Source organism: Melitaea cinxia, chromosome 7 (genome assembly GCF_905220565.1).
Source record: "Melitaea cinxia chromosome 7, ilMelCinx1.1, whole genome shotgun sequence".
NCBI lineage: Eukaryota > Metazoa > Arthropoda > Insecta > Lepidoptera > Nymphalidae > Melitaea > Melitaea cinxia.
The window spans coordinates 13499994-13522891 of record NC_059400.1 but is presented as its reverse complement, the minus strand read 5'-3'; positions in this window follow the sequence as shown (position 1 = coordinate 13522891).

Here is a 22898-nt window from a genome sequence, read left to right as displayed (position 1 = left end):
ATACCTCTTGTAAAACCCAGCACGATAATACTAAATTCATAACAAAACGTGTATGTAAATAAAGCCAATAAATTCATTTTAATTGGTTATGAATATGAAAAATGAATCTTTCAAAATATGATTCTATAGATAAAATAAACCGCTTTTACCAACAATACTTTTCAGTTGTATCACATTGACACGATCGAAATACAAAAATCTGGTCAGGGATAACAAGGACTACAATAGTAGCAATCATGTTTGGTCAGTAACGTAACAATAGCCGTACCAGTTCAAAAAATGATGCGATTCTCAAGGGGCTTGTGCGTACTGCGGTGCGATGAATTAACATTAGGTTTTGGTGCGTACCGAAAAATAATCGCAAGTAGTATGCGCTCTACAGCAAGTTTTGAAAAGCTAGCCTTGGCAGGCTGTGACTAGCTAAAGATAACTTATTACAGCCAATTCAATGTTGTCTTGACCTAGGAATTATAACATTCTTGCATACAAATGATGTGGAATAACTACTATAATTACGCGTCGTACGGTAAGTCATCGCGCCTAAGAAGCTCCACAGCAATTATCCCTCTCTATTTGGCCAAGTAATATTCTTTTTAATCCAGCACTCTCTAAGTAACTCCAATGGTGATGCAAATAAATCCCTGTAACACAAAGCACAAAGCTTCAAAATTCTGTCTTAGCTGTTTCATTAAATAAATAATATATAATCAGTAGTCGTTTGTATCGCTTTCATAGCAATTATTTATATATAACAGATGTTGCTGAAAAAAATCGTTTTTAAACATGTTGCTGTGCGTAATAGCCCTGCGACCAATGGCGTTTTGGCGAATTGACACCAGCCTCTGATTCCAGTAGCCAATAATTCGCACGTGACTGGCATAGCTCGCAGAACCCTTTGTGACCTTTTTCCCGATACATCAATATACTCACTAGATTATTAAGAGACCACACCGAAGATATTCGAATCCTTATATTCCGGTTGTTGTCAACTTTATACGATTATATTTATATTATATTTTACATTATAGACATATTTTTATATAAATCAAATTAACATGTACATAAGTATTTTTTTAATTTAAGTTAATGTTAGAATTGTATTTTGATTCAGTACAATTATTATCCATAATACGTTTAAGCCTGTTGAAAATGGAATAAAAATATCATAATACAAATCACGTAATTTAACTAACAAGTGCTCTAGCCACAAGTAACTCCATAATTTACAAAATCCTTTTTTCCCTCAAGATAATAACTTGTAACTCATTTAAGTTTCTAATTACTTAAAGACTTGACAAGAACTTTTTTATAACTTATCATAAAAGCAAAAGACAGTGAGGAAAAAATTTTGAACGTTTAATTTGTTTGATTACAATTCATACTTTCAATATTTTTAATCTGTTTTTTGTAGATTACAAAACTTATCTTCATTTTTTTTTTTTTTAATCAAAACAGAAATCACTGCAGTATGTTCGACGTATACATTAATTAATAATAGCGACTATTGCGTATGAGTATTTAACAATACAGCGCTTAAAGCCTAGGCTTTAGGCCATTTCGAACATTATATTTCTGTCCTTTGTAACTGGATTTACTCTGTAATATCGTATTACTCCGACATTCATTATAGGTAATGATGTTTAAAATCTGTGGTACAAAACATATTTACATATCATTTTTGACTTTCCTTTATTATAAACGATAGGTAATAACCTGAATACAAGATTATTAATAAAAAGTAGTTTTAACAACTATTTTGTTTCATTATTTTTAAATATTACTTGTATACTATATTTTTTTCATGTGAAGTTGTGTTTTGCCGGATTTTTGCCGTTTTCGCCAAAGGGCGGAGTCTCCCTTGGAAAGTGCTACCATACCATAATATAAAACGGTATTATATTGTATTGTGTTATGCTATGTTAAGTCATGTCATACTATTCGCTGTATGTAAGAATCATTTGTGGTTGCAAATCATTAGAGGTTTTTAAATAGCCTTCGAATAAAACCATAACCGTGTGTGCCAGGAGAAGATGAGATAAAAGAATATTTTTAAATAGTAAGTAAATTTGTCCCCATTTTAAAAAATATTTGATTACGTTACTCTACAATAATAAATTATTATACATATTATCTTTACTACAGTAATGGTAATTGTATAAATAAGAACAAAATAGAACCTATTGAAAGAAGACAGCGTGAGCATGATTTCGAATAGAACAAATTCAGTCTCATACAGCGTTTAGTGTATTAGCCTGAGAACTCTTGCTGATGCCTGCAATATTACTCGATATTTCTTAGATCATTATTTGCCTTGTATGACATGAATCAAAAACTAAAATCGGTCCAGCAATTTCCGAATATAGTAGCGTTATAAATAGCCTTTAAATATATCGAGGTTTCAGCCGTGTTAAATATTACAACTAATGGTTTTCATTTACGTTTATAATACATACTCAGCGCCTATGAGTCATAATGCTATGTTATACGGCTCATTTAATAACATTCACAATAGAAAGGTTCTGACGGAAATCAATTTTCAATTTCAAGTGAATAAAAAAAAATTGTGACATTTGCGTAATTTGACATACATACATCCAAATATTAAAATAAAAGTATAATAATGATAATAAATATACTTCTATAAAGCTATCCATGTGCTACAACTGCTGCATAACAAGAAAATCTTTGCATGAATTAGTTGGATGTGTCACGCCAAGTCGGACGATAAGATGGCGCGATAGCTGAAACTAGAAAGTTTAAAACTTTACCCTCGTGAAGATATTACCTCCCTACTTTTAAAAGCGGGTGATTTATAAAAGTTTGAAGCCTTATGATCTATTGGCTTCGAATGTATGAAACTACGAATAAAATATACACACTTACTTTTCAGATATGACAAGTCTATCTATTCCAGCGCATAAAACATTTATATGGAGTGCACTTATTGCTTGCACATTTCCAATATGTTGAGCGTACATTTACTTCGAAATAGCGTTTCATCCATGATCCATGTCATTTGTTAATATCTTTTAAATTACTATTACGTATACATTTGATAGAGTATTATCATTGGCGTCGATATTATTATTTTAAACTAGCTGACCCGGCGAACTTCGTATCGCCTAACAGTGACTTTTAAGTATTATCACAAATCTTTTGTATGGGAGTATAGAAAAGTGTTGTTTTTAGACTTTTTCAGAAATTTTTTTTTTTTTTTTTTTAGTATTTTTCTCTCCGTAAGAACCATCCTCGTACTTCAAGGAATATTTTAAAAAAAGAATTAGCGAAATCGGTCCAACCGTTCTCGAGTTTTGCGCTTAGCAACACATTCAGCGACTCATTTTTATATTATAGATATATTGTTTGATAAATTAGTAAATATGTAAAAAATCTGACTGGAAGTCATAAAGTCATAAGTCCCGAACAATTTTTTGATCTTATTTGTTTGCATTTTTTCTTTTGGCTTTTTTTGCAACACATTGTAGTTGTGAGAAGCTCTGATCTTGAGTGAAACCTATTGGTTGTTAAAGTGTGATTATTTGTATGCTATTATTTAGCCACAAATAATTTTATCAATCATACCCAAAAACCATACCCATTGAAATCATTTTTATGTAGAAAAAGGATTAATGTCACTCATTTATTTGGTAGCTACGGTTTCACCGACGAAGAAACAAAGGCGTTCAACTGAATGACACCCCTCTTTTTGCAATAGAGTTTAATTACTTACTGTCGCACACACGACAGTGCTGAAATCTTCTGTAATTTATGATAACTTTATATAAACTGTGTTTATGCATTTTTAGAACAGAAATCTTTCGTTATAATATCTTACAGCTGTGAATGCTTTCTCGTAAGTCTCAATTATGCATATATACATATACATAGACAAAAATACAACAAGGAAACTGACAAAACAAAGAAATAGCAATAAAATACTATAATTTAGTACTGTAACAAGAAGAATTCTAATATTTTCATGAATCACTCACCACAACAGCTTTTTGTGTACAAAAGTTAGTTTACATTGCAACGGAGTTTGAGCATAATAAATCCTTTAGTATATTTTGTGGTTTTCAAATGGGTTATATACACCAGTACCAGTACCTATATATATGTTGATAATATTTCAATCGTTATATACTGGTAACAGACAGAAATACGGTAACAGATATTTTTATCTACAACTGTGAATCTAAAAGTTTTAGATTAGCAAAAAGATTCTGGAATGGCGAGTACATCTCGGCAAAAGGAGCACAGACCACTCTAAAACCAGGTTGACTGACGAACTGAAGAAGGTAGCGGGAAGTCGTATGGATTTAGAGGGCTCAGGATCGGGCGGAGTAACGAACATTAGGGGAGACCTATGTCCAGCAGTGAACTTTTAAAAGCTGATGGATAGTAAGAAGCTATATAACTTTATTTTATAATTCCTATTAGTAAGTTTTGTTCTGTATTAATATACAATGTATCAGCAACTAGTAAAACAGCCCTAAAATAATAATGATAAGTGTACCAGCAATCAAAATAATATCCTGATTTAAAAAGTTACTAGTCTTAAGACAACGTTGTATCTATATAATGTATGATAAAATTCTGTGTTTAAAGATAAACAGTAGGTTTATCAAATAAGGAGAAAAAAATTCAAGCAATCTTTCATTTTCATGTTAAGTGAAGATGGCGAATCGAAGGTTATCAGAGCATCGTGAGGTCAAATGTAGGAATGTTAGATAAATAAAGCCATATTGCGAATAGGGTGCATAGTTGCAGGGCTACCACTACTTAATATGTTAAATTTTCTCTAGTTTCATTTGTACTATAATTTTTTTTTAATTTAATACAAGTTGACCCGACAGACGTTGTACTTTTTTTTCAGCAGAGGAAATCTTCAAGAAGATGCCCGGCCCTTGGGGTAGAAGCGGGTTATGTGGAATTCTTACCCACTAAAACCTCTGCGACGGCCGTCTTCGCATGCACATCCGCTGTCCACCCGTGCCTCACTCCACCCAAAATGTTGGAGCCCGTCATAGGGGAGGAGGACGGTTTGGTGGAAGCATTATAATGCTTCCACCAAACTGCTCGTTTGAGCAAGCAAGAGCTCCTGTCATTTAATAGCTTCGAGCGCACCGGCAAGACTTTCCCCGCTTTGTCGAAGGATAAGACTCCGGTCATAGTCTTATTCATTTCTGCCAAAAATACGTTGCCCTATCTGAACTATTACTATTGAATTTGAATTGGTGTAATTAATAAAAAAAAAACATTGAAAAGTGTTATAACAATACAATACAATACAATACAAATACTCTTTATTGTACACTATCAGAGAAAAAATTTTACACCGAAAAAGAAAATATAGACATGTACAAAAGGCGGTCGGAACTAATCTTCTGTCAATTCTATGTCAAAAGTCATAAAGTTACATTCAAAAAGTTTATATTGTCCAGAGCGCTAAATTCAGATTAGAAATAATTTATATGGTGGATAAGTATTCTTAAGTTTTCTAATTTTTCGAGCAATTTTCTTAGTTTTTTCTTTCATAAGAACCTTCTCCTGATAATAACAAACACACCTATACCTATTAACATAATGATGATAAACAATAAATAATGTAGATGTTTGTCGAGGTGTAGGCGTTTATATGTAGGCGTCGAGGCTTAGGCGTTTGTGTGTGTAGGTGTCGAAGTGTAGGCGTTTATGTACTACTTAAAACATATCATGTTTTTCTATATTTCATATTTCTACCCACTAAAATGCCAAACCAGAATCGGAATCGATTGAAAACAAAGGTATAAGCATAATATTTTGTAATCTTTCAGAAATGATAGCCTAAAAATAACTACAAAGGATATCTCTTTATCACCTTATCATCCTATACATGAACTTTATATGAACGCTTCGAAATTTCTCTCTAAAAGTAGACGTCATTTTTATTTAATGCCTTGTTTATTTATTTGTTATGTTCAATAACAAAAATAATAAAATTCTACATGCTTCAAGTATGATATTAGCCAATTCAGAACAAATCTATATATAACATCTAGGATATTAGCCAATTCAGCACAAATAGGCAGCCCTGTGCGATCCACGCACGGTATCACGTCCCTGGAGAGACGAATGGGGGCTATCCTTGCCGACTGCGAAACATACACGACGGGCACATTTCAGCAGACCGCAATTTTTTCTAACTGCGTGACCGTAAACGATAACTTGCTTAGGTTATATTTATTCGAGAATCATTTACTTCTTTTGTATGCGACTCAAATCTTTTATAGATTCCGTTTCATATTTTTCAGTTAAAATAAAAATAGTATTCCTTTTTAATTGTAATTTCAAGCTTATAGATACAAAACGATAAAAATATAAAATAGTATACAAACTGTAAAAATACCTTAAAAACAATTCGAAAACATTTGAATTGAATATATGCACACAGGAAAATCAAAAAGCCAACATTTGTGCTAAAATAAAAAACGACATTGTGTTAATTGCAATTTCACAATAGATTTAGTTAGGACAATAAAAACGATGCGTAAAACGTAGGAATCAGTGAGCTATTAACATCGTTTTGCGGATGAGCGGCGACAGTAATTGCCGTGTCGGTCTGCGGACAACAATTTATAGTCCCCGCCGAGGTAATTGAGTTCGCTCACCACTCGTTCTAAGGCCTTTGTCGCACGAAAATACTATCACAACTACAACTACGGCTTGATAATAGATAACTAAATCCTTCGTTCGCTTGAAACGTTTTCAATATATTATTTTTTTATTCGCTGAAGCTAGAAGTCAATTTCTATTAGTATGAAAGCCGTGATTGCCGAAATTGATAGTATCGTTTTGTAGTGCGATATGCTAAATATGTGTTTCAAAGTTTTACACGCATATCTAATAACTTTATTCGATGAATTAATTCTCAGCAACATACATATAAATATATTGAAATTTAAAGCAAGGGCTTTTCCTACTGTATGATTTATATGTAAAGTTAAAGTTTTATTACATTTTTATTTATATATGATCGAGCCGGCAAACAAGCGTATAGCCCGACCTGATGATAAGCGATTACCGTAACCTAAAATAACCAGATACCATAACTAGAAGCAAGCCTGATCCTTCCCGGGAGGTCTGGCCATCTTACTAATGTCATAAACACAACACTGCTTGAAACCAGTGTTATTTAGCTGTGATCTTCTGTTATTTTGGGATACTTCTACAGATTTTGCACTAGATATTTCTTGCTGTCCTTTCTAGCTCAATAAAATGTAATATTTATGTAAATAAAATTTAATATTGTGGTATAACTGTGATTCTTCTGAAAGAGAATAATTTAACTAATATCTCGAATATATCGTGATCTTATCTCTCTTGTACTTTACTTGGTATTGATATACATAATATGCTCCGGTATATAGGAGCCGCCAGATTGAATCGATGCACAGTCATGCAACAATACACGCCTGTTGCATTACATGACACGTTGCGCCATGCGGTCGCAGTGAATAACCGAAATTGTAATGAAATTCCATTAGCTCCGATTTAAGATTAAACTTACATCAAAGGACTCAAAAGCAGGTTTTAAACTGATAGGACACCGATGCTGGTGATGAGGACGCAATCATTTAAATTCTATCAAGATTTGATACAATATGAAACGAAATCTGCTATTATTAATCCATTATAGGTTTAAGTTGTACATATTTTAACGGGTGAAGTTTACGTTAGCAAATAATGTCGTAAAACAAAAAATTTAATAATAACATATAATAGTTTAAGAATATCGAATATGAAGTAACATTTTTTTTAATTATGACACAGAAAATCAATTCGCTAAAAAGGTTAGTTATTTTTTTTTTTATTTATCTTTACAGAGTTAATTTAAAAGATAGATATATAATTTTTATATTTATTGTTACATGTTGCGTGTTACTATATTATGAAAAGTAAATCACATTCCGGTTTAAACTTAATAAAATATTCCGCTGAACTATCAAGAGTTTGGAAATTCAAGTCCAAGGAAATGTTTCAACTGAAGTACAATAACGCACTTGCGCAAGCTTTAAGCGGATTATGAAAGGTTCCAAAGTAGGCTTTGAAACTCGCAAGAAAAGCAATATCCATTATCTTGGCTGGCTTTGTGGGCCGAACAGTCATTGTTGGTCTACGCCGAGCCCGCGCCGATATAAAGGACGATGTTTCAGACGCAATAAACATCAAATATCATGAAAACACTCAGCCGTTATAACTACCACAGATATTAACATAGTATCTCGTGTATTTATATGTATCATTACGATTTGCTTGGTAATTAATGTATTTTTTTCATAAGATTTGCTACGTTTGTTCTGTATTCTAGTATTTAACGTTTTTTATCTTTGGCACTCGTTTGTAAATATATTTGCGGACATTTTGGTGCAGTGGTAATATGAAACTGCAGGGTCAATCATTGTACATGAGAAAATTATCTATATATATATATATATATATATATACTCACAATAGTAACCAAAAGCAAAGTACAGAGGTGAAGCGCGAGGCTGTATCAACTTGGACAATTCAACAAGAAATTAGATCGGCAGCGATACGTTGCCTCGAGAATGCAAATATTTGCACTGCAGCTAATGTGCACTGTACACGCATTGCACTGTGCAAACAATGGCCCATGCTAGAACAACTTACCTACTCGATAAATTCTGACTAAGCCTGAATAAGCTAGAATGTGCCATTAAACCAACCCCACCTTTAGTGTTTATACGAGAATGCAGTAAACGTTTTCACTGAATTAAATTCTTAATGACATACATTTTAAAAACATTTAGCTTTACTAACTAAAACTATTTTAGAAATAAGATTATTAGATGCGGAAGATGGTAAGGAATTGCATGTTTGAATACGTCCGTTGAATTTAAAAGATACATCGTTGAAATTAGTAATTTAGAATTTCTTTAACATTCATTTCGTATTCGACGGTGAATCAGAACATCGTGACCTGAATCGGAAACCTGCAGGTCTCGGGAGACGTTCTGAAATGTGTACATCTGTCATCTGTTGTGCAATCCGGGGCGAATTAAATTCTCAACATGTCACCTTCTTAGAAGATGGCTTAGTAAGCCGTAAGATATTTACAGGCTATGACGGGTGTTTCACAATGAATAAAATTATATTTCAAATTGCATATGTTAACACTTACATTAAATGTCGCACATGTAAAAACAGTAACGTTTAGTTGCCTTTTTTTTACGTGGGGAAAATCCATCCCTCCAGCGCGGGGGCGCCAGAGGGTTATGTCAGACTCCTACTGACTAAAAACCACCACGTGTTAGCAGTCATCCGCCTGGGTGGGGCGAGATGGGGTCGCGCTAGCATTCGCCATCTTTATGTTTAGTTGCCTAGATTAACCTAAAGTGGCTTATATATTTTTTACAAATGGAAAACTGAAGTCCATTGAGACTTTGTTGAAAATTTACACACCAACAACCGACACCAAAGGCTTTGTATGCTATAGTAGGAATTACATACTGGACTACAAAGTAATATTTGTATACAAATACAAATAATTGTTCTGAGCGGCAATCGAATGCTTAAACCTCGTATCAATAAAATAGTACTTTTGGATCACTACAGAACTAATCAATGTGATATTATTCAATGTAAAAAAATTTTTAAAAAGCTTACCTTAAAAATCCTAGAATAAATTACGATATACTAAATGGAACCAATCAAAATCAACTTATAAACTTAAATATTTATTTGTTAATATAAATTAGATAAATTTCAACGTAGAAAAAGATCGACCTCATTTATATTTGGTATATAGCAAGTAAAGTATAATACTTGAGGCTAATATTTGGAGTAATTGGTACAAATACCTCTTCTCGTCGCTTTTTTCTACTATTGGAATAACGCTCACAATATTACATACCTTATCTATTTAATAGCCAAATAACCAAAAATATATATTCCGAAAACCGTGTATAAAATTTAAATAAAGAATTTAATTATTTGAATGTGATATATCTCAATTTGTTAACTTTTTTTTGCTCGATGAATGTCAAAAGCATATTATTTGCATTCTAAAAATTCTGAAAATTCTTTAAGAAGGCTTCGCAAACAGTTTACTGTTTGTGAAGGACGTTTGACGTAATCACTATTGGTATTTACTTTGTGAACGAGATTAATAAACAACAACCTATTGTGCGAGGCAGTAATATGAAGTGTAAGACAAATGAACTCAAACTAAACATCGTATCTCCTGTAAAACCATTAAGCTTGGTTTTGGCAAGTATTGTTATTGACACTTTCACGGTTAAACCTCAAAAATATATACTACATATAAATAAAAATACATTTTATATATATACAGTGTAAAAAATAAAAAGGAATGATTAAGTTTAAATACAAAACAAATTTAGTTTGAAATGTATGTACCTTACGTTGCAGCGTGGTGGATCAAAATCTGATCCTTCTCCTACATGGGAAAAGAGGCCTATGCCCGGCAGTGGGATATCACAGGCTGAAGCGTACTTTACGTCAACATAACTTTAATAAGCATAACACACGCTTAAAAACACTCGCGTCAGCGCATTTTTTGAAGCTATGCTTCTTTTGGCACGTAAGGGAAAAATGATGAGAGTAAATTTTTACGATGCGCGCGCATACCATCACAAAAAACTGACATCCTGAAGTTAATTAGTCAACGAAGAAAAAGTTAGCAATGTGAAGTAAATTTTTTCGATGCGCGCGCCCACCGTCACAAAAAACCGACATCCTGAAGTTAGCTAGTCAACGAAGAAGAAGTTAGCTAGCCAATGAACTATAACTTCTTATGTGCATATATAACTTTTTATTAATGCATAAAAAAAAAAACTAAAATTTAGTTTTAGAACATATTCTAACGCTGATATGATAATAATAGTTTAGTTTAGTATTTCATCTTCATTTAATAAAAAAAAATAGTTACATTATCTTTTATAGAATATAAAACGCATTAGCTTAATCAATTTATAGCCTTTACCTGAAGATGTATCTATTCGACCCAAAATGCTTTACTATCCGATACGGTACTAGCGTGAGGTAAATTTCAAATGTTGAGGCATTTTATTGCTTCAAACGTCTATAATATGGACGATATATAGCGTAGACATTATACAATCCAATTTCTTCCTAAATTACTAGATACATGCCAAAATAACTAGAGGTAGCTACAAGAAATTAATAAAGCCTCTTAAAATAAAAATTAAGGAATGAAAGAAATTAAAATACGAAACTGTTGTGAAATTATATATTTTTTTATATTGCACTTAAACAGCACTTTTAACTATAATTGTAAATATTAAAATTTAATTTAGTTTTGTATTTAAGTATATAGTATTTAGATATATATATACTTTTAATATAGTTTGAAAGATTTTTTAATCTATATCGAAATTAAACAATTTTATAAATATTTATAATTCACAACCTAAGAACTAAATATTTACAGATAGTTACGGTTTTAAATCATGTCCGCGTGGAATGGTACCAAGAATGCTGGCAGCATTTCGCCATTTAATCGCTATTATAACATTTATGAAGCTTACTAATTATTTGGTTTATTTGATTTGATTATAACATTATCTTGATTTTGTATTAAAAATTATGAAATAATAGATTTCGAAGTTAGCGTTAAAGCAATATTTTTAATTTGATTCAAAAACTTATTATAATAAAATAAACTGATTTTCCTTTTTATCCTTTTATTATTTCTGTAAGCCAATTTCGAATTTAAATGAATTCTATAGAAATATGTCAGTCCCAAAAAGTCGTTAGAATCGCAAAGGCGTAGACGAATGAATGTTTTGCACGCTACGTTGGACGTATCCATATACAAATCAAACTCTCTACATATGTAATTGAGCTCTGAGTTAGAAGATTGGTGTTGTAGTTAATAAGAATTAATATATACTAGTGTACACTTATAGAAAATTGTATTCGTATATTATAGTAAATTGCGATGTCATTTAATTTTAAACATGGTCCAGTTCACGGGCAATTAATAAAATTATTTAACAATTACGGTATCCAGCAGATAAAAGGTTAACATTATACTGTCTATATTACCATCAAAGCTTAGTTTATTTATTTCGTATTTATTAGATATTTGTAAACTAAATTAAAAGTTTTCAGTATATTGAGGTAAACTAGGCACTAAAGCTGTTTTGATTCCTGCTAGTAAAATATATCAGAAAGTTGTGAGCGGGATAAACTTTGATAATAACCGACGAAACAGAGCCTGTAGCTATAATTATTTTAGTTTTTTTTTTTTAACTGCATGCGTAAACACAGCTAAATTTGAGCAAATCTAATATTTCATTATGAAAGCGAGAAGGAAATTTGATTATAAAAAATGAGCTTGAGCCTCTTAGAGCCCTAATTTCGTACTTTTTACATCAAGTCTGCAAAAAATATCCGATGTAATTCTCACCCCAGGGGGCAACAATACTGAGTTAATGAAATATCAACATCTCTCTGTATACCTTTACGGCAATTTCTTTTTAATTAATTTCTCATCGTAATTTATTTTATTCAAATTACAATTTATTCCAATTTTATCAAATTTATCGTGTTTATTTTTAATAAAAACTAAAAATTCTATTCGTTAACTCGTTTACGTGTTATAGAAAAATCATTTCAGAGAATAGCTAATCGCATTGTATTGTACAATTTGCATTACAATTATTAATTAATGGGTATCTATAATACGTATAAATATTTTTATTTATTTATTTAATTTTTAATGGAAACAAACAGTATATAATATTTTTTTATAAAAAAATAGCATACATTTGGAAAATCATCACCAGAACAGTTTCCAATGACTAAATTGTAAACAAATCTCTGATTATATTACATCTATTCGTAATTTCAAAGTTTTTTGGTTACACTTGAAATAATATATCTGTCAGCTTATGATATTTCCATAGATCGGAGATTAAAGCGTCTATTAAAACTAAGTTCGACAATGGTTCTCTATTTTCAGTGTGTTTTTGTAATAAAAATAATTAAACGATACACACAATGCAAACTCAATTAGTTTTAACAAGGCTTATTCTCTTACAGCACATTTAAACGAGCACTTTAGCGTAGTCGTTTTTGTATTTAATCGCTCGTTACCGACATTAAAAGCGGGTTAATTTTATAGAGCAGCGTAAATAACAGCACCTACTTTTAAATAAAACATCTGTATAGTAAATTAAAAAGTAATCTTTTATAGTCAGTGCAAAAAATGATAACAAGCTTTTGATTTTACTTAAGGTTATTAAAACTAGTTACACAGTTACAACAAATATCACAAACGATGATGAACAGAACATGCTTTAGAAGCAGTATAATAAAGAAAAAAAATCCCACTCCAACTAAAATTAATTTTTTAATACGTTCAAGTCGAGGGTAAAATATTAACTCTCCGCTTATGCACAGACTATTCATTTTTTGTCGGTAAGCCACTAAACTTAACCTTCCACTTAATCCAACAATATGTTTCCTCGACCGCTGGGAATCAATAGCTTAGTCAACCCGACAACCTTTTTCCATTAAACTATATACTTTGAAAAGGAATATTTCGAGAGGAACATATTTATTCCTCTTCCAGCGCTTCAGATCTATTTACCTATTTCTTTTTAAAAAGTACATTGTGAGTTTAAGCACAGTATATAAAGATAATTTAGAAGACGGAAAGTTTTATGAATGATAATGATTAGTGCCGTACATTATACCGTATTAGTTCCAATACAAGCATAACTAGATTGTATTGGAACAAAAAGTCGTATGTATACGGTACATGAAAATTTTAGAGAAAGAAATATGATTTTGAGTGATTTTTTACAATTATAAATTTAAACGAAAATTTTATAACATTATTAAAATCATTTATTATCTATCCTTCAATATTAATTTAAAAAGTAATTATAAGATAAGAACTACATTTTTTTTTTATTTAAATAACATCACAAAAGCTCTAAATATGTTTAAAGTATTTAAAATTCACTTATAAATTTTTCATTTTACTACTTTCTCTGCATTTTGTATCAATGAGTGAATAACTCATAACGTTCTAGGCCTATCATTAAGTAAATTGCTCCACAATAGTCGCTGCTGTACGTAGTTGCGTCAAAATCTGGGGGCACGGTAGTGCCCCCGCCAAGACGAGCCAAAAAAAAAAAAAACGAAAAGCACTACCTATCTTTTCTAAGTGCTTCGTCGTGTTTTTGGACCATCATAACTTGGGTTTGGATTACACCAGATAAACAAAATTCTCAGGATATTATGTCAATAGTAGACTTATTAAACATATAAAGTTTCAATTGCATGGCTCTTATAATTTAGATTTTATTGATATCTAAAAAACCCCGATTTCGTCACTCACTGATGATCATCAAAATTCTTAGAGTACTTCCTGAAGTCCCTGAAAGCTGAAATTTGGTATGTAAGCTAGTATTAGTACACAAACAACAAAAAAATTATAAAACTTGGAACTTTCATCCCCCAACCCCTTAAACTAGAGGTCTGAAAATTGATATAGAAACTCCTTGTTACTTCTTGTTATAAATAATAATAAAAAAATACATTAAAAAAATCGGTAAAATCTGTTATACAATAGTTCTATTAAAGAAAAAATAAAAAGAAGAATAATAAACAGTGAATAAATTTTTCACCTTAAGCCCACGTGACGGTATTGAAACGGCCAAGCCACATATTTTGACTAAGGTGTAGAGTTTGTGAAGTTAGGGCTTATAGAGTTAGGGCGTGTAGAGTTAGAAGCTTGGCTCTACATGAGATCTGATCACTTTTTGACAGTGCGAGCCATATGATCTCGTCTTGGCAACATTTTACATGAAAATGTTTTTGGTGGGATTATGTTTTAATGTAAATGTCAATATAAATGTCATTCGAACATTTCATTGTAAAATTTAAATGTAGTTATTGTAGATGAAGATCTAATCACTACCGATACTTAGCGATTCTGGCTCGTCTAAAAGAGCTAGTTAAGTAATGATAAGAAAACGATTTCGTTTGATAGAAACTATATATGTATGTCATAACCAGTTCAGTATTAGGCACTAACTTGAAATATACAACATACTTTAATTAGCGGCTTATCTTAATAATTTTTCTTACAGATCTAATAAAAGCCTATAAATAGAATGTTAACCAATGAAAATTAAAACGTTTACATTCTAACATTTTATTTAATTTTACGTTTTAGTTTTTTTTTATTAATTTAAATATTTGTACTTGGGCTACCACATGTAAACACATGAACGAAAACTACATCCAGTATGAAACATCACTTTAAATTAATTTTAATTTTTTTTAATATCAAAAATCTTCTCCTTTCAGCTATTCGACTATTGCAGTAATATATGGATTGATTGGTTCAGCCTCTAACATTCTAATGCTAGGCATAAGCCTCTTTCTCCATGTAGGAAAAGGATCGGCTACATCAATCACACTGGTCCACATATACTTATACACCATATAATACGAACCCGAGTTTTCACTATATAAACTTTCACTATTTCTCACTCTATCTCACATTCCTTACTTAGGATACGTTTAAAAAGGTCTCGGGGAAGTTTTTCCTTTATATATGAAGCTTACATATACATAGCAAAATTGTAACCGGCCGATATATAAAAGACATTTTACGACAAATTATCGTAGTGCTCTTTATGAGAGCAGTATAATACAAAATAATTATTTTTAGGATTTTTACCTTCGATTCGACAATAACACAACTGCGAATTCGTTGATTAAAGACTGTTAATTCGTAAATTCTAACAGACATTGCTTGAACATCAGCTTCAAATTACTTGATAACATTTATTAGTCTTCATCGTTCATGTAACCTTTGATGTCAGTTCATCAAGAGCACACTCCACTTTTTATAATCCTTACATAGCGCTTTATTCTAAGAACTGCAGTTAATAACAAAAAAAACTAACGAACTAAGAAGTTCGAGTAGAACTAGAACGACCGTGCCGTAACTTAATGGCTCCCACTTTCCAATATTTATCTAAACGAACTTTTCCAAAAGCAAGTCCCTGAACGATTAATTTATTGAACAAAAAAAAACTAATGTAAAATCTTTCGTGGAAACTATTTTCTTGATCGTGGTCAAATGTTGAAGCTGATAAAGTTCGCTTGGAAATCTATAAAAGGTTGCGGATAATAATTATACGTGATTCGCTTTGTATTACAATCCCATTGCTTTTATTGTCTTTTTTAGGATGGTAAACCTGCCTACAGTTCACATGATGGTAAGCGGTTACTACATTTTTTCACACCTTCAATAATCAGAAACATAATAAGCACACACGGCACATCTTCAGGGGCTCTGGTTATCTTAAATATCACATAAATGCTGCATATTCTTCCCAAGCGGGCTGCTACAGATTTCTAGTAAAATGTTTCCAGCTGTACACCACCTCATAAGAATTTGCTATTATTATTCAATAATTATGTTTGCAGGCAAACGAAGAAAAACCGACTTCAATTATATCGACAAGTAATACAACGTAGGTAGACGAAAAAATAGTCAAGTAAATACGCATTATCAAAGATTACTTCCAAAGTTGTAATCAGATGTCGATGAAATTTAAATGTGACCACATGACAAACATCATCAACATCGGCTTTCGATTAAATTAAAAATCATCAATACGGTACACCCAGTAAAAAGTTAGGTGGATTTTCGAATTTCTCTCAATTTCTCTAGGATCCCATCATCAGATCCCGGTTTCCTTATCGTGGTATCAATATAGGGATATCTCCTTTCCAACAAAAAAGAATTACCAAAATCGGTCCATAAACGACGGAGTTATCCCCGAACATACATTAAAATATATATATATATACGGTCGAATTGAGTAACCTCCTCCTTTTTTGAAGTCTGTTAAAAAGTAAATCAAAATCAAATACATGATAATATAATACATAAATGCAATTTCCTAAGAAACGTTACGAAATACTCTTAGTTCTACTTATGTAAACGGCACTAACGATGTGCACATTATCATCGCTGCTAATTGCAGTTGTAAAGTTCGTTCTGCGCAACCTACGTGGCTTACTTGGCAACTACATTGAATATAATTTAGATTACGTTATAGTACTGTTAAAAGCGTTGCTTGCTTATTTATTCACTTGTATTATAATACAATAATAAAACTAAGAAAAAAGTAATGTTCTGAATTCAATGAGTCTGTTATTTTGTACTTTATGAGTAAATTTTTTATTTTGTAAGCCAAAACGATGGTTACTTTTACCCGTAAAATCTCTGTAAAGTTATAATCTTTTATTATATGAAAAAAATTTAGACACGCAGTGGCCAGCGAATAAATATTTACGATAAAAAAAATATTTGCATGTTTTAGGCAATACTAAGCAATTATTGTTTTTTTTATTTTTTTTTCAGAAAAAAAACCGACTTAAATTATATCGACAAGTAATACAACGTAGGTAGACAAAAAAATGTCAAGTAAATACGCATTATCAAAGATTACTCCAATAACCATTAAACCAATCAATCAATCAAGATTATTCCAAAAGTTGTAATCAGATCTCTATGAAATTTAAATGTGACCAGATGATAAACATCGGCTTTCGATTAAATTAAAAATCATCAAAATCGATACACCCAGTAAAAAGTTATGCGGATTTTCGAGAGTTTCTCTCTCATTTCTCTACGATCCCATCATCAGATCCTGGTTACCTTATCATGGTACCAACTTAGGGATATCTCCTTTCCAACAAAAAAATAATTATCGAAATCGGTCCATAAATGATGGAGCTATCCCCGAACATACATAAAAAAAACATATATACGGTCGAATTGAGTAACCTCCTCCTTTTTTGAAGTCGGTTAAAAAGAAGTACACTTTATGTACAATATAAAAGAATTATGTGCAACAGGCTATCTTGTCAATAATTGTGTTTGCTGGCAAAGAAAAAAGCCCGACTTCAATGACATCGACAAGTAATACAACGTAGGTAAACGACAAAATAGTCAAGTAAATACGCATTATCAAAGATTACTTCAAAAGATCTAATCAGATCTCGATGAAAATTAATAGACATTTTATAACAAACATTTTATAAACATCTGCTTTCGATTAAATTAGAAATCATCAAAATCGGTACACCTAGTAAAAAGTTGTGCGAATTTCCAAGGGTTTCCCTCGATTTCTCTGGAATCCCATCATCAGATCCTGGTTTCCTTATCATAGTACCACACCTGGGATATCTTCTTTCCAACAAAAAAAAATATCAAAATCAGTTCATAAACGACGAAGTTATCCCCGAATACACGTATCACTCTTACAGTATCCTCCTTCTTTTTTGAATTCGGTTAAAAAACATATATCTTTAGAAAGTAAGATTTAAGATACCAAAGTTTTATATATACGAAAACTTTTCCTAAAAATCATAACTGTTTCAATTACTATTTAGCAATAACTATATCACTGAATATCTTCAATGAAAAAATAACTCTCTTCAACCTAATTTTTATCCGACTTTTTATTCAGTTAATTCTCACGATCCGTACATTTATATACCATAGAAGAACGGAACGGCTGTCCATATTAAGGTGTGTTACTGCTATTATAGCTGCACAAGATTTAACCGGATATACAAGATGTATAGAGCAGATGGAGTGCTAATAAACTTATGGATATACGTACCCGAAGTAAACGTCGTTAACATTAAAACTTGAATATGATTTGTAAATGGAAAGAATTAATAACAAACTCTATTACCTGCCCGCATAGATCAAATAAAATATTTCAAAAAGGTCATTCTTTTCACACATTAATATTACACTGAAATGAAACTTTATATAAATGGTACTTCTAATTTACTATCTGTTCCGAGCGATACACTCTTAAATGTTGTAGCGAGAGTTTTATTAAAATCATAAATCCTGTGTCAAATACACCCGCGCACTCCAACACTGTAAAATTGTATTTTATGCTAAACAGAACGTTTCTTTATGACATCAACGAAAAGCAGTTGTGTAATGACGGGGGAACCAAAAAAATTACAAATATATAAGTAAGCACGGTCTCGAAGAAAACTCGTTTCTCTTGCGTAGTATCTGCTTATTAAAACTTTAAGGTACCACTGGTTTACTAACAAATAACAATTTCAGAATATATTCCTTTCGAATTTTAAAGTATTTATAGTGATTTTTATACAAACATTTTTATTACACTCATTGTGATTCGAAAGATAATAATTAAAACTGTCAAAGTCGGTATTATTTTGTATATTTTGATGTCAGCCCATAATTTAAATATTAAAACTGAATTAATTCTTTTTCAATTAATTCGTCTTTTGATTTAACTAAAACATCAAAATTCATAAGACCATAAACTCAAAGAGCAAGGCTTTTTTATAATTTAATTAATCTATGTTAGTAATGAGTAAACTAAATCAGTGTTTGAGATAATAAAATCAACTAGCTGACCCGGCGAACTTCGTATCGCCTAACACAAACTTTATCGTATGGTATTAAAGTTCAAATTGACTTTTAAGTATTATCACAAATCTTTTGTATGGGAGTATAAAAAAGTGTTGTTTTTAGACTTTTTCAGGAAATTTAAAATTTTTTTTTGAATTTTTCTCTCCGTAAGAACCATCCCCGTACTTCAAGGAATATTTTAAAAAAAGAATTAGCGAAATCGGTCCAACCGTTCTCGAGTTTTGCGCTTAGCAACACATTCAGCGACTCATTTTTATATTATAGATATGACAAATATTTTTTCATTTGACGCACATTTTCGTTGAGTTAATGTAAAACTAATTTAGTCAATAATAACTAACTACTAAACTAATTTCCTACTAGCCTCAATAAATCAAGAGTGAATGGGTATTTTCTAGGCAAGCGCGCACCATCTTAGGCTGCATCTTCACCTATCATCAGGTTAGATCGCTGTCAAGCGCTAGTATATTTAAAAAAAATGCCTTGATTTATTTTTACAGGCAGAAAATTGAATTCAATTCATTATATACGCAACGATGCCACATTCAAAAATCAAGTATATTTTGGCAACTCAAATTAAGGCAGCACCGCAGATTAATTAAAACTGATGTGTGAATAGTACGAGGACATTAATATCGCTGTTAATATCATACTTACAACGAATTTATTAAATGTACACGAAATATTTTAAAATTCGTAATATTTTAAATTTGTAATATTTCGTAATATTTTAAATTTCGTTTTTAATTTGTAGAACTTAAGCGTCTCGAAATTTTATTCATGTTGTTTCGAAACTTGACAGAAAAGCAATAAGTTTTTATGAGTATAATTTTAAATATTCATATATTAATTTGTATCCTATCAAAAGGTGAAAGAAATTGAGAAAGACCCAGTATACTTATTTTCTTTTTATAATACTAGTTAGTAGGAAGGATTAAAAGTATATAACCGTAGCATTACAATTTTATTGTATAAGAAAAAAGGTGAACATAATAAAGTTTATATTTTTAACCGAATAGCAGGGGATATCATAATTTAAGTGATATTTTGCGTGGACAGTTTAAATTCATATGTGATATTTATTTGTACTATATCCTGTAGGTCGTAAAGATAAAATATACGAATGACCCTCATATTTCATAACGCGATAACATTGTATTAAAGCTGTTGAAGCCACATATCACGGGTTGTAAACTTTGTATTAATTTCGTAATAAAGGGAAAATATGATCGAACTTTCTAATTTTGTGTCACAATTGTTACAATGACGTATACATATACTTTTACTAGAAGCGAAATTGCCAGTGATTACATAATAATATTAAAATAACTTTTATACCAGGCTAAGACTTTTAGGTTGCATATAGGCTTATCTCTATTACTAAGTAACGCCTTGTAGGTAGGTATCTTAACAGCTAATACCTACAAAAAATTATTTGGTGCTAAATAGCAATAAATATTTAGAGCATTTAGGTTGGTGGTTAATACATACTAATCATTACAATGCCATATATTATTTTACGATCCTCAATTATAAATTTCCCTTCGAGTATATTGTAAACACTAACCAACCAATCTATATATATGTAAATAAAATTTTTCGACGAAATGTAACTTCCAAATGACTGCGCCAAATTAGACAATTCTTATATTTTTGTTTTCATTATTGTCACGATAAGGTTAATACATAAGAAAAATAAAAATGAGTTTGTTTTAGACAACACGACTGAAGTAAAACTTCTTTAGCAATAGGCCTGCACTGTGTCTTAGATATACGAAAACTGGCTATGAGAGAAAGAGAGAAAGAAAATTTGTGCTCGCACCTCTCTTTCTTGCTCCTTTCGCCTCACCCGATCACACTTTTCGTAACGGTCTCTAGTCAAGCGTGCGTAAATAAGTTTTACTTCAATAAATCGATATGTTCACGAAAAAAGTGACGATACAAAGATTGCCGGATCAGCTAGTATTACATAATCTGTAGAAGCCTCTTTTTCATCTCGCTAAACAGCTCGCACTGACTTCATTCGGTAATGTCACATAAGGTGAATCTTTACGGATAGATAACTTACACATGATAAATAACATACCACTCGACTGGGCGAGATTACATGAAGCATTTACAACTTTTAGTAGTGAACATTAAGAAGTGATATATTGATTTAAGGATCCCTAATAGATACAACAAAAAAAATTAAAAACTAAAGTACAGTGCGCAATTTTTTGAGGTTGTAACAAAACAAATCCCAAAAAAACCACAAAAATACTCTAATTATTTATTTAATTTATGTTTACTCAGGCAATTTACTTAACTTGATATTAAACATATGGTTACAATAATTTAGGAAAGTGAATATTACGAGCAAACAACACATAGTCAGAAGTTGCAAAGTGCAACATGTGTTGAGAAAATGTAGTCGATGAACTTGCTTGTTTTGATTCCGACGACTTTGACCACGTTTTATAGGTTCGGTTGCGAAGACAAAGGATGCGAACGGGTCTCTGTAACTAAAAATACACTACGTCCTTGTCCAATGATCTATCATAGAGCTCTGTCCATTACAGAGGAAAATTAAAATTTAAAGAGTGAAAAATGGTCGCAGTAAAAAAAATAAAATATAAAGGATGATGAAATGGTTAAAATCAAAAATTAAATGAACATTACCATACAAGAAAATTTGCTTTAGCATTTTTTCATAAAACAAGTCGAAAATACTACAACCGTTTGTAAATCGTTATCGAGAAATATTTCCATTACTAACTAAAAACAAAGTTATCATGACTTTGTAGATTCGAGAAGCTTAACGTTAAATTTATGTGAAATGAAATAACATTGAAAATAAAATTGAAAATGAAACTAAAGCATTATTTATTAATAAGTAATTTAATAATAAAAATGGTTATAAGAATTCACTGAAGAAACTTAAAGGAGAATCTTAATTATTACTTAAAATTATCTAAATACATGCCTAAAACAAACGAAATAAAAAATTCTATTTCTTACTTCGTCAAATATCAAATGACACATAAAAACAAAACGTAAAAAAATAAATGTAGGTTCGAATAATGTTATGTTTTATCTCATCGATTGATGTTTCCCACTTTTAGCGAGCGCTTAATATTTCGGCAATTATTGTGTTTGCTCTATAAAAAAAAACGAAATTAACCGACTTAAGTAAAAAAACAAAAGTAGTCAAAAAATGTCAATTAAATTCGTACTATTAGGTATAATAAAATCTGCACAACAGATCTCGATTAAATTTCAGTAAGAGCACTTGCCAAGCATTTGTCAAGTACCAGCTTACGATTAAACAAAGAATCTTTAAAATCAATACAATTATGTAAAAATTATCAGGCAAAATACAAAAAAAAAAATACTTTCGAATTAA